Here is a 12,220-nt window from a genome sequence, read left to right as displayed (position 1 = left end):
TAATGTAACTCCTATTAGAAAGTTGGCCCAAAATTGGTTTAATCACTGCAGCCGGTGAACCTTGCAGGTGACAGGATAAGTTTGTAGTGGAACGATCACAGGCCCTGTGTAAGCTAATACCCTGACAAAGGAGAGAACCGCTTAGTGCGTGTTCACAGTTTTCACCGCTAAGAAACACTTCACGTTCCCCACTCCAACATCTATGTGTGTAAGGTAAATCCCAGGATGTCTTGATGTATTCTTTAACCAACCTTTCATATTTGCCTACTGGTACATGTTTTAGGCAATACTGAATATGGAAAGTTGCAACAGGCAGAGTAATTTTACCATGTATGATCCACTCAGTAGCTATTTTTTCTGCCATGAATGGTAATTTTTCCAGTTTTTCAATGCTCAGCATAGTGTAGTCTGCTCTCCTTTGTGCCAGTCTGATCTGTTTATCAGTGAGATTGAATTCTGAAAACAGTGACGTAGTGTTGATTAAACGCCAAGGCACATAGCCTGCATGCACGTTTTGTAGCGTCCAGTCCAATAGCATGATGGAACGCAGCTGAGACTGACCATGTTGCAACATGACCAAGTCCTGTTCCATGATGTCTATGACAGAAGACACAATACTGTCCAATGAGTATATTCTGGACGACAGAGTCGTAAACCGATTGTCTACTACAGAGAGAGTTTTCTCTAAATTAATACGAGCAATTTCTCGTATTCGTTCTGCAGTCTCTGCTTGGGTAACCTTCCATGCTTCATTATAAGCAGCGTAGATACCGGCATATATGAAACGTTTTTGATGCGGTTTTCTTGGTCCTAGCAAGAATTCCCTAAGGTCTGTGCCTTCTTGAAGCAAAGTTAAATGTTGTTTTACATCCTTCAGTGTAGCTTTCTGTAGCCAATCAAGGCAAAGTTTCCCTACACTGTATGTTGTTACTACTAAGGGTGGGTGCAGTGCTCCGCTCCGCCCACGGAGTGTGCGTAGTACTGCCCACTTCGCGCTGCACAAAGTAGGCGTAGCAGGGGCAGACTACGCACACCCCGCGGCGGAGCAGAGTTGCCCGCCACCCGCCTCCCTCCCGCCCTCATTTTACAATGATCAAAATCATTAGATAAAGAAAAATGACTTACCTGAGCTGCCGTGTCCCGGGGCTCCATCTTTCTGCTTTCTGCATATCTTCTTCCTCAGGAATGCGCATGCGCGGATGCCCGTGCATGCGCATTTCTCGGATGCCCACGCATGCGCATTTCTCGGGAGAAATGCGCATGCGCGTGCGCCCGCGCATTCGTGAGGAAGAAGATATGCAGGAAGCAGAAAGATGGAGCCCCGGGACACGGCAGCTCAGGTAAGTCATTTTTCTTTCTCTAATGATTTTAATCATTGTAAAATGAGGGTGGGAGGGAGGCGGGCAGGAGCGTAGTGGGGCTACGCGAAGTGTGCGGGTGGGCGTAGATTTGCCCCCACTCCGTATTGCTTCACGTAGCCTCACTACGTCCACTACGCCCAGGGTTGGTTACTACCCCTGGATGCTGTCTTTGAACATAGCGTGGGTCTGGCCTATTAATTGTGAAACCCTGTGTTTTGTTCAGGAACCGATTTTGACAGTTATTCGTGTCTGTGGGCCAGAGCAACCATTTTTACCATTCTGGATCTGATCTGTTGTGATGTAAAATATTATGTATGTCGACCTATCCCCATGTAGTGCTATTACTTGCAGGTAATGGTTGGTGTGGTCAGTGTGTTCATGTCTTTGATCCTGGCTAATCCAAGGCAAGACGTTTGTTGGACAGTGTCATTCAAAAACATAATTTGCCCAGGGATGATACAGGCTCTAAACAAAGCTTCTACCCCCTTTACTTGCCAATCTTTTGTAACCCAGACAGATTTTGTCTCAATGTTGTCTTTCCAAAAGTCGAAACCCTGTTTAGGCAGTTGGGCAATAAAGGCTGCAGAATAAATCTGTTTCGTATGGGTTAACATATTTTTCGTTCCTGTTTTGTTCACATTTTTAAAGTAAAACGTTTCTGGATTAGACAAATTGTAGCCTGAAAAATATGGAAATTTCATTGAAAAAAGTTTTTTAACTACCCTTTGGAAGTGTAGGACAATGTTCCCATTGGTTATACCTAAATACATTTCTTGGTGTTGCAGATTTATGCAAGAAATGATGAACATAGTGGTTATAACAATACATTTGTACATAGTCTGATGAACCCTCTAAATATTCATGATTTGTGAATACTGTAGACAACTACAGATCAGAAATCATGTTATTAACTGTCTCGAAGTCCCAATCATCAAAAAGGTACTAGAGGTAATAAAGTCACTTAATGAATTTTTAAACAAATGTGGAATCTTCAAAAGCTCCGACGGGCCAAAAATGTCCTATTCAGTTCTGTCCCAAACTATACCCTCTGGTATAGGAATGGCTGTGATGTTCACAGCTGACAAGTTCCTTGCTTCACGATGGGATGATTTGTGTGGCTGGAGAAGTAAGTTCACTTTTTTACTTGCTGTGTCCATTTGAATATATCTTCCATTTATCAGCATACTCAGAGTTATTACCAGAGCCAACCAAAGTAGAAAGAAGAATATTCCCAAAACAATCCATAGTTCAATCCATGGTGAAACCAGATAAGTCTTTTTCAGGAGATGAAAAAAGTCTGCTGCTTGTTCTTGGAAAGTTCTTTGTGCTGGCGTCGTTTCAGGTTCGCTGGGATCCTCAGAAAACGTATCAAAGTTAATGAAATAGCAAGAGGCAGCTCTGTCAATGGTTGGAATTGTATCAGGATTTGTTGAATTTGCTGGAACCAGTTGATCACTTGTTACTTCGTTGTAGACATGTGTATCAGGACGAACTGTTATTTGGGTTTCAAGAGAGACGAGTTTCATAGCTTTGTTGCTTAGTGCTTCATTTCTTACTGTAGAATCTTCAAAGGTGATGAGTCTCTCAGTTTGAACCTCTTGGATTGTAGCTAGAGGAGTGCGTGTGCTACATTGGCGGAGTCCACTTGGCCTACTGCTTAGTATCGGCCACATAATGTGGTTTGATCAGGTCGATGGACAGAAATCTTTTCTCATTTTTACCAGCAAGGGGCAGCAAATGTACTGTTCTTGATCCGCGGATTGCTAGGACAGGTACTGGTTGTCTGTAAGAAGGCCCAAATTCCTTCTTGTCAGCGATCTTTTCTCTGACTAGATCACCAAGCTTTGGGATCCCGACAGGCCTTGCTGGGACGGCTGTTTTTTCCCCAGTCATGGTTGGCTTCAGGAGCACGGTGCTTTGTTTCCTTGTTAGTTCATTTAAGTCCTGTAAAACAGCCAAACGATCTTTGATATCAAACTTTTTATTTTCCATCACTGTGCCTTCCATATCAAGGTCCGGTACCAACATTCTAGTTCCAAATAGATCTTCACATGGAGTGCACCCCCTAGAGAACTTCTTTGCAAGTTGTTAAGTGCGTGCTGGACCCCATAAAGGTGTTTGACCCACCCATCATCCAAACCTAATACCCTAGCTGTTATAGACTGCTTTATGTCCCGTTTTTTTCTTTCCACAACAGAATTTCCCTCAGGATAGAATGGAGAAGAATACCACAAAGCTACGCCCAAACTGGCCATGGCTTCTTTGTAAGCTAGAGAGCTAAATGTAGGACCCTTGTCAGAAAGTAGTGTGCCAATTGCGTATATGCCTATAAAGACTCGCAAATCTTTTATAACAGTTCGAGCGTCAGCCAAGCGCTAAGGCCACATCCATAGGAACCTTGATTTAGTGTTTGTGGGACCGCATTTGTCCAAGAGGACGCCTGCACGTAGATAGTCTAATGCTGTCTAATTATGTTGGCTGATCTGGGCTGGCTATGTTGTAGTCAGGTATCTGGTGGTGTTCTGTACTGCGATCTCTATTGCAGTCTATGCAGTTATTGATGAAGATATGAATCAGTGTTTTCATTCCTGGCCACCAGTACATCTCTTATAGTTCTAAAATTGTTTTAGAGATCCCCTGATGTGTCAGACCCTCTCCCAGATGTGCTTCGTAAATGGAAGCTGCTCTTCGTTCCATGTTTGGTATTACCCAATCCCCCACTCCAGTGATTCGAGCAAACAGAACGCTGTTAGCATCAATTATATATGAGTGGAAATTGTTTAGGTAACCCTGCACCGCTGCCTTTGCTTGAAGCATTGACAGCCAGCATTATTTCACCGTCTTTTTGAATGAGTAATTGCAGCTACGGAAGCCGTTTGCACAGCCCCTTTTGCGGCTTCATCAGCCAATGAATTCCCTGCAACGTGAACGCCATCACGTTGATGACTCAGCGTGTGTATCACGTGAGTGTTTGGTAGTTCGTTTCTCAACTGAACTACTTGTTCCCAAAGCATTTTATGCTTGATTGTGCCACCTTTTGCACCCTTGAAACCATTTTGAAGCCAATTCTGTAAATATTCATTGTAAGATTGAACACAGTAAAAAGAATCACACACTATGAGTGTGGGGAATTCGCGATCCGTGTTTTCAAGTGCCATCTTGAATGCTTGTAGTTCAGGTCGCTGAGCTGTTCAATCTCCCAGAGATTGCGTTTTTGTGACCATTGGTCTGAATTTGCCATCGCGCATACGACCTTTAACAATCGCGCATGCTGCACTGTAGGCTTATTTACTTGCCGTAGCAGGTTGTGCAGATCCGTCAGTATAAATTATAATTTCGTACTGATCAAGAGGGAGAATTTCAGTAGGCAGAGGACATTTGTGCTCGTATTGCAGGAATGCTTGTGTTTTTAAATAAGGATCAAAAACATATTCAACATCAGTTGCAGCAAGAGAATTAACCCACCGTATCTATCTTGCATTCGGAATGCTAGCTTTAGTATCTGCCGCCAAGGCTGGTACAGGAGTCACGACCATAATGCGTTTCCCTTGTGCTAGGGCTCTTTCTTTTGCTACAGCGGTTTGAACAACTGTCAGAATTTTTTCTGTAGAAGTGAATTTTATTTCTGCTTGTGTATACGAGTGTGATTTACATGCAATTGGTACTTTTTCACCTTCGTTAAAAGTTAAGTAGGTGAATCCACATTGACCCCGAATGATTCAGGTCACTAAGTTGCGTACATTTACGCATGTTTGCAAGTGTTTTGTTGCTAACATGTCTGTTTCAAGTGCACGCAGAATTTCTGTTTGTTTTTGTGTCCAAGTTGTAGCTTTGAAATCAGGTTTGATTAATTCATGGAGAGGTTTAACCCTCTCTGCGTAGTTTAGAATGTATGTTCTTCCAAAATTCAGTAAACCTAGAATCAACTGTAAGTTCTTCAGCGTTTTTGGAGGTTGGAGCAGCGCACACTTTTCTAAAAAGTCCATATCCAAGAAAAAGGACATTGAGATGGGCAATTCTGAACCTTTTGCAGTTGAATTTGTAACCCTCAGAGGCGAAGCCCAATATAATGGTGTTCACCCTGTTCAAGTGTCTGTCCAGGTCATCATCTGTCAGATATATATCATCGACATATGACAATGCCTTGTCATCATAATTTTGTAGTAACTCTGCTCCTCTTGCTGGGAATAACCCCGGGCTGTTCTTGAATCCCTGAGGGAGTAGACAAAATTGATGCTGGGTCCCCATTATTGAGAAAGCGGCCAAATATCTACTTTCAGGTGCAATATTTTGACAAAAGAAACCATTTGAAAGGTCTAATGTGGTTTTGTACTTTTTACGCACAATGTTATTCATTAATGCTGTACTGTGTGCGTTTTGCATTGAATATGTTTTACAACATGAGTTTAGGTGTCTATAATCCAAAACTAGACAATGTGTATTGTCTGGTTTGGAGACAGGAAACAAAGGATTGTTCATTGATGAGGTGCATATTTCAATCACCCCTTGGTATTCAAGTTGATCTAAGATCTCCCTGACTTGTTTTTTAGCTTCTTGCTTAACTGGGTACTGCCTTTGTGCAGTTGGTTAATTTTTTAACTGGATTTTGTGGTGAGGTGAGTCCTCATCCCATCCTATAATGCTGGGGCCTGGGCCACTGCCCATTTTCTGGCATAAGTATATTTTAAATGTACTGGAACATGGTTAGAGAAGGCTGGCATAATGATGTCTTCGCCATGTGGGCACTTTCTGACAAACTCTGGTGGCCAGTCTTTTTTTGCTAGAAGGTGTATCATAATCCCTTGAAAGATGCTCCCAAAAGAGTGCTTTCACTTTTCTTGGTATGTCTCCCTCCATCCGGAGTGTTATTTCATGTAACCTATGCGGAGAACTAACCCTGGTATCTGCAGTTTCAACTTGAATGTCCTCATTCAAGTCCACTGTCTCCAGAATTCCCTTCAGGTTCTGGTGAGCTACTGTAACTTCTGCTGTGCTGTCCAACATTGTCTGAGCCCATTCTCCGTTCTTTAGTTGTGATCTCAGCATCCTTGGCATGTCTTATCTTCAGACTTGCTACTTTCTTTTTGGAGAATTGAGGTTTTGGTTTGTTTTTCTAAATGTGTTGATCGTCTTTGGACTTCACGTATTCTTCTTTGTTCTCTGATCGTCCTCTTCTTTCAGATGTCTGTGATGATATCTGAAAGGTACGGGAGGAACGTGTATCAGTATCTTGATATCTGTCAGGTTTTCTCAAATTATCCCTATTCCTGAGGTTATACCTCCTTGCAGAGCGCTTCTTTTGAGGAGACCTACCTTGGGATTGAGAATCTTTCTCTTTTGAATGTTGTTTATTATTGTCCCACTTCTTTTTAGAAGAGGTAGGATTGTTTTTAGTAAAGGCCTTTTCAGGACTTTCAGACAGTTGTGGTTTAACTGTGTTTTTCTATTAAATGTTGTATCTGATTAAGTAATTCTATGTCTGACATTGCTTCAATGTCAGGATGAGGTGTGTAGCCGGCTAAAATCGTCCATGTTGCTCCTGGTCTACCTAGTGGACCAAGCCTGGTAATGTGATTGTAATGTTTTAGGGTGCCTTTAAACCAGAGATCATGCTCCTGGTATGTGAGTGGAATTTCAATATCCTTGAAAGGTATATATTCCTCAGGTGGTTCATCTTCTTTGAAGAAGTGAAACAAATGTGCTACTGGATTTGATTCTGGGAATGTAATCCATGAGTAGAATACCTCTGTCTGGTGAGATTCATGTGCTTCTATTACAAAAACTACTCTACCACTTCTTGGTGTTAAGCCATATTTTGTAAGTTTTAGAGTGATGGCTCTTCTTAAATTTGGTGGGATGTGTATAACATACACATCATTTTCATTTAACCCTGTATGGTTTAAACCTGTTGTGGCTGGTTCAACCGTAACGTTTTCATCTGCCATTGTTTAATGAAAATTGCAGAGCAAGTTTCAAGGAAACAAAGATAAGGTGCACAATATTTTGGAACACTGTATCCTTCAACGTTGAACAAACGAAACAGCTAATATATAGGATTTTCGTCCTACTCAGCTTTGGCGGATACTATCCCTACCCACTCCAGACGTCTTATGGAGTATTATGAGTAGGGGTCTCTGAGAAAAGCACCACTGAGTTACTTCAGTATCTAGCGTTAAATGAGTGCCTTACCTCCCGTTGCGTGCCATGTAGTGTAGTTCCTCTATCCCTGATAGGCTCTGCGCATTGGAATGATATACACTATAGTTTTGACATAGGACTGAGGTCAGTATGTCTCTATCGAGTACATTAAACTTAATTACTTGTGTGTGCCAGCTAACTCAGAGGTTACTAGAAACTTCTTCAATATACAAGAAGGGATTCGTTTCTGACAACAGCATAAGCATGACAACTTTGTTTCCCTTAGAGTCGGAACAATCTCAGAACTGTGGAAACAATAGATAACAGTTTCACTCAGGCAATCGTGCATGCTTCATTTCTACAGAGTTGCACAGAAATAGAGAGACGGGCGTTTCAATAAAAAGGTTTATTGAACAGTCTTATTTCTCATGCAAGAGATATGAACTGCTACAATCGTAAGACAGGATGCGAAGTGCTGTTTTCTAAAGTATAGCTAGCTATAGTTTTAGTTTTGCCAAGAGTTGCCAAAGTCCCTCTAAGTTCTAGTCTGCTCCATACCTTAGCATGAGAGAGGTTGGAATCTTTTTCCGGGACTCGATGTCTAACACCCCGTAAGGGGAGTCAGAAACACTGGAGCTGGTTTCTCTGTGATGAGGATGACAACGTCTGGTCAGTGCATCAGGCGGGAACTCGATCTCCTTCCGAACTTGCTGTGGTGAACCGCAAGTAGGCAGTCGAACTGGACCGTACTGGAACCGTGGTTTGCCAAGGCAAGTGCAGATATATTTATACCTTGAAGGTGTTTAGTAATGCCTGTATTGATGTAAAAGTCAGGCATCAGAAAGTCATGAATTAACCCCTAAGGAATAGATGTTCATGCATACTAAATGAGTTGTTGGAGAAATCAATATCCAAGTAAGGGAAATTCCTAAAGTCTTAAGAGTCTGGTTTTCCAAGAACTCGTGACGTAGATTGACGGATGTAGGAGACCATGCCTGTATTTGGTTAGCATGGACAATGCCTAAATAAGGGCTGGATTTTCTATGCCGAAATAAGGGCAATATGAATTGTACCTATATAAGGGCATAAATCGTGAAACCTATATACAGAATCTAAATCTACACACAACAACTCTACCAGACTATTGCAGGTAATCGTCTTCGGGCAGACTCCCCTGGCAGGGATGCTTCCAGTTACATCCTCTGTCAGCAGACCACTCAGACTTATTGACTAACGGATACCCATAGCTTCCTCTACTAGGTAGATGTACACTTCTTTAAGTGATGTTCCCTCCAATCTCAGACAATGGTGTTAAAGGGCACTGTCCTGAGTCTTGGAGGTTTTCCCAACTTCTTCTGAAGGTTAGTAGGTGTCTCTTATCCACTTGTGATGTTCTGGAACCTGTTTCAGGTGGTTTTCGTGTATCCTTCCTATTCCAGACAAGGCAATGACAGGTAGTAGGAGGTCATGCTGGTAGTTGTGAGAGAAATTCACAACATTAGCAAAGTGATCCAAGAACAAATAAACAGCCATCCCTAGAGCAATACTTCACATCTGCACATTTAAAGGGAGCCCAATACTCATCCTATCCTGTTGCCATGCCAAGGCTTCAGGAATGCAAATATTGTACACTGCTAGTTTGGCATGCTGCCTCTAACCTCCATCTTAATCTTACGCAGCATGCTTGGTGTAGGAGTCCAAGATGAACTGCACTAACAGTCATAAAGTGTACGCATATCATTCGCATGTACTACAATCTGCCTATACCTGGTATAGAGGATGTAGGAAGGGGACCAACCATATAAAACATAGGCTGAAATTGAGGCTGGTGACTTGGAAGGGCTGCTTTGTGCCTGTTGTTAAAATCACACTCTGCTCATATAGCCAAGCTCATGGGGTGCACATTTGCAAACCCATGCACAGGACATTTCCGTACCAACACACATCAGTCACGAAGACACACACACACTGGATCAATAGAACCACAGATATACTATGTTTGATACAGCTGAACAATCTAAGCAGAGTATGATAGAATCCTTGAAACCAGTGGTGGAATATTCCAATACTCTTCCAGCCACCCAAGACCATTCTAATGGAGGTATGTCTGGGATGTATGTCGTTACAACGCACACTTTTACAACGCATGCACTAACAACGCATTTTTTACAACGCAACATCCATTACAACGCATTCCATTACATAGCATGACACTACAACGCATTTTTAAAAACTACCTTTACAACGCATTCCATTACATCGCATACTTCCTTTACAACACATACCATTACAACGCATAATATTAAATTGCATATAAGGTAAGTATTAGATAGTATAGGGGTAAAAATTACTTTTCTAACTCCAGGGGGTGCAACAGTAGGGTAAGTGTTGGATAGTATAGGGGTAAAAATTACTATTCTAACTCTAGGGGGTGCAACAGTAGGGAAAGTGTTGGATAGTATAGGGGTAAAAATTACTATTCTAACTCCAGGGGGTGCAACAGTAGGGTAAGTGTTGGATAGTATAGGGGTAAAAATTACTATTCTATCTCCAGGGGGTGCAACAGTAGGGTAAGTGTTGGATTGTATAGGGGTAAAAATTGCTATTCTAACTCCAGGGGGTGCAACAGTAGGGTAAGTGTTGGATAGTATAGGGGTAAAAATTACTATTCTAACTCCAGGGGGTGCAACAGTAGGGAAAGTGTTGGATAGTATAGGGGTACAAATTACTATTCTAACTCCAGGGGGTGCAACAGTAGGGTAAGTGTTGGATAGTATAGGGGTAAAAATTACTATTCTAACTCCAGGGGGTGCAACAGTAGGGAAAGTGTTGGATAGTATAGGGGTAAAAATTACTATTCTAACTCCAGGGGGTGCAACAGTAGGGTAAGTGTTGGATAGTATAGGGGTAAAAATTACTATTCTAACTCCAGGGGGTGCAACAGTAGGGAAAGTGTTGGATAGTATAGGGGTAAAAATTACTATTCTAACTCCAGGGGGTGCAACAGTAGGGTAAGTGTTGGATAGTATAGGGGTAAAAATTACTATTCTAACTCCAGGGGGTGCAACAGTAGGGAAAGTGTTGGATAGTATAGGGGTAAAAATTACTATTCTAACTCCAGGGGGTGCAACAGTAGGGTAAGTGTTGGATAGTATAGGGGTAAAAATTACTATTCTAACTCCAGGGGGTGCAACAGTAGGGTAAGTGTTGGATAGTGTAGTGTAAAATTATGCGTTGTAATGGTATGCGTTGTAAAGGTAGTATGCGATGTAATGGAATGCGTTGTAGTGTCATGCTATGTAATGGAATGCGTTGTAATGGATGTTGCGTTGTAAAAAATGCGTTGTAAGTGTAGTGCGTTGTAAAAGTTGCGTTGTAAATGTTGTTCCCCTATGTCTGCTATACGAATAACAAAGCATTCTGATATTTTGCCTGATATCGTAATGATGGTGGGCTAATGCTTCTAAGGAAGTTGAAATTTTTATCGTAAATTAACCACATGACAATGTTGAAATGTGTCTTAACATTAATGTAGGAAATGGGTGTCAATATAGAGGTAGACAAAGTGAGCTTTTATTGAACATGCAAAAAGAGAGAAAAATGCTGTGTATTTCTGCAGAAAGCTCCATTTCTGTCATTCTTTCACTTCTATGCCCTAAATTTTCCGTTATTCCTTCCTTTCCCTTTCAATAAAAGAAATGCCTGTTTGTAAATGCTGACTTAACCCCTTCGCTGCTAGGCTTTCCCCCCCCCCCCCTGTGCTAAGCATTTTTTTGGCTATTTGGGGTAGTGCACGCTTAGGCCCCTGTAACTTTTTGACCACATAAGGTATCCACGCCAAATATGTGTCCTTTTCTTCTAGCATCATGGGGATTGTAAAGGTACCCAGGGTTTGTGGATTCCCCTGGAGGGGTCCCAGAAATTAGCCAAAATGCAGCAACATTTTGTTTTTTGGGGGAAAAATGGGAAAAACAGGCTGCAAATGAAAGCGTCTGGGTTTTTCTCTGCAAATGGTATCAAAAAATGGTTTGTGGGGCTGAAATCAACATGCTCCCAGCATATAGGGAATGACAGACTTTTGTCAGAAAACCAAAAGTTTTTACACAATTTTGGCATTTTTATGGGACCTATCCTATTTTTGCTATTTTTTGTGCTTTCAAACTCCTTCCAGTTAATGGTAGAAATGGGTATGAAAGCAATAATGGATCCTGGAAAGCTATACATTTTAGAAAAGTAGATAAAATTCTGAATTCAGCAAGGGGTCATTTGTGTAGATCCATCAAGGTTTCTCATACTAGCATGAGAATTATCGGTCATTTTTCCAAATGACTTCTTTTTTACACAATGTCTTTCATTTGGAAGGCAGAAATGCATCAAAAATCAATAGGTAATAACAGTTGCTTTAGAAATCTGAATTACTCTAAGTCTCTCGATAAAAATGGTACCTCACTTGGGTGGGTAGGCATAGTGCCCACGACAGGAAATGGCTCAAAACACAACGTGAACACACCACATTTTCACAATGAAAATTTACCCTTTTTTGGCAAAGTGTCTAGCTGTAGTTTTTTAACACTAGCTCTGCCGGCACCTAGGAAAACCTAGCAAACCTGTACATTTTTTAAAACTAGACACGCAGGGGAATCCAGGATGTAGTGACTTTACTGCCTCCCACCAGGTTCTGTTACCCAGAATGCCTTGCAAGCCTAAAAAATTGACTAAAA

The sequence above is a fragment of the Triturus cristatus genome, chromosome 5_2 (genome assembly GCF_964204655.1).
Source record: "Triturus cristatus chromosome 5_2, aTriCri1.1, whole genome shotgun sequence".
In the NCBI taxonomy this organism is placed as follows: Eukaryota; Metazoa; Chordata; class Amphibia; order Caudata; family Salamandridae; genus Triturus; species Triturus cristatus.
This window is presented reverse-complemented; position numbering follows the sequence as displayed.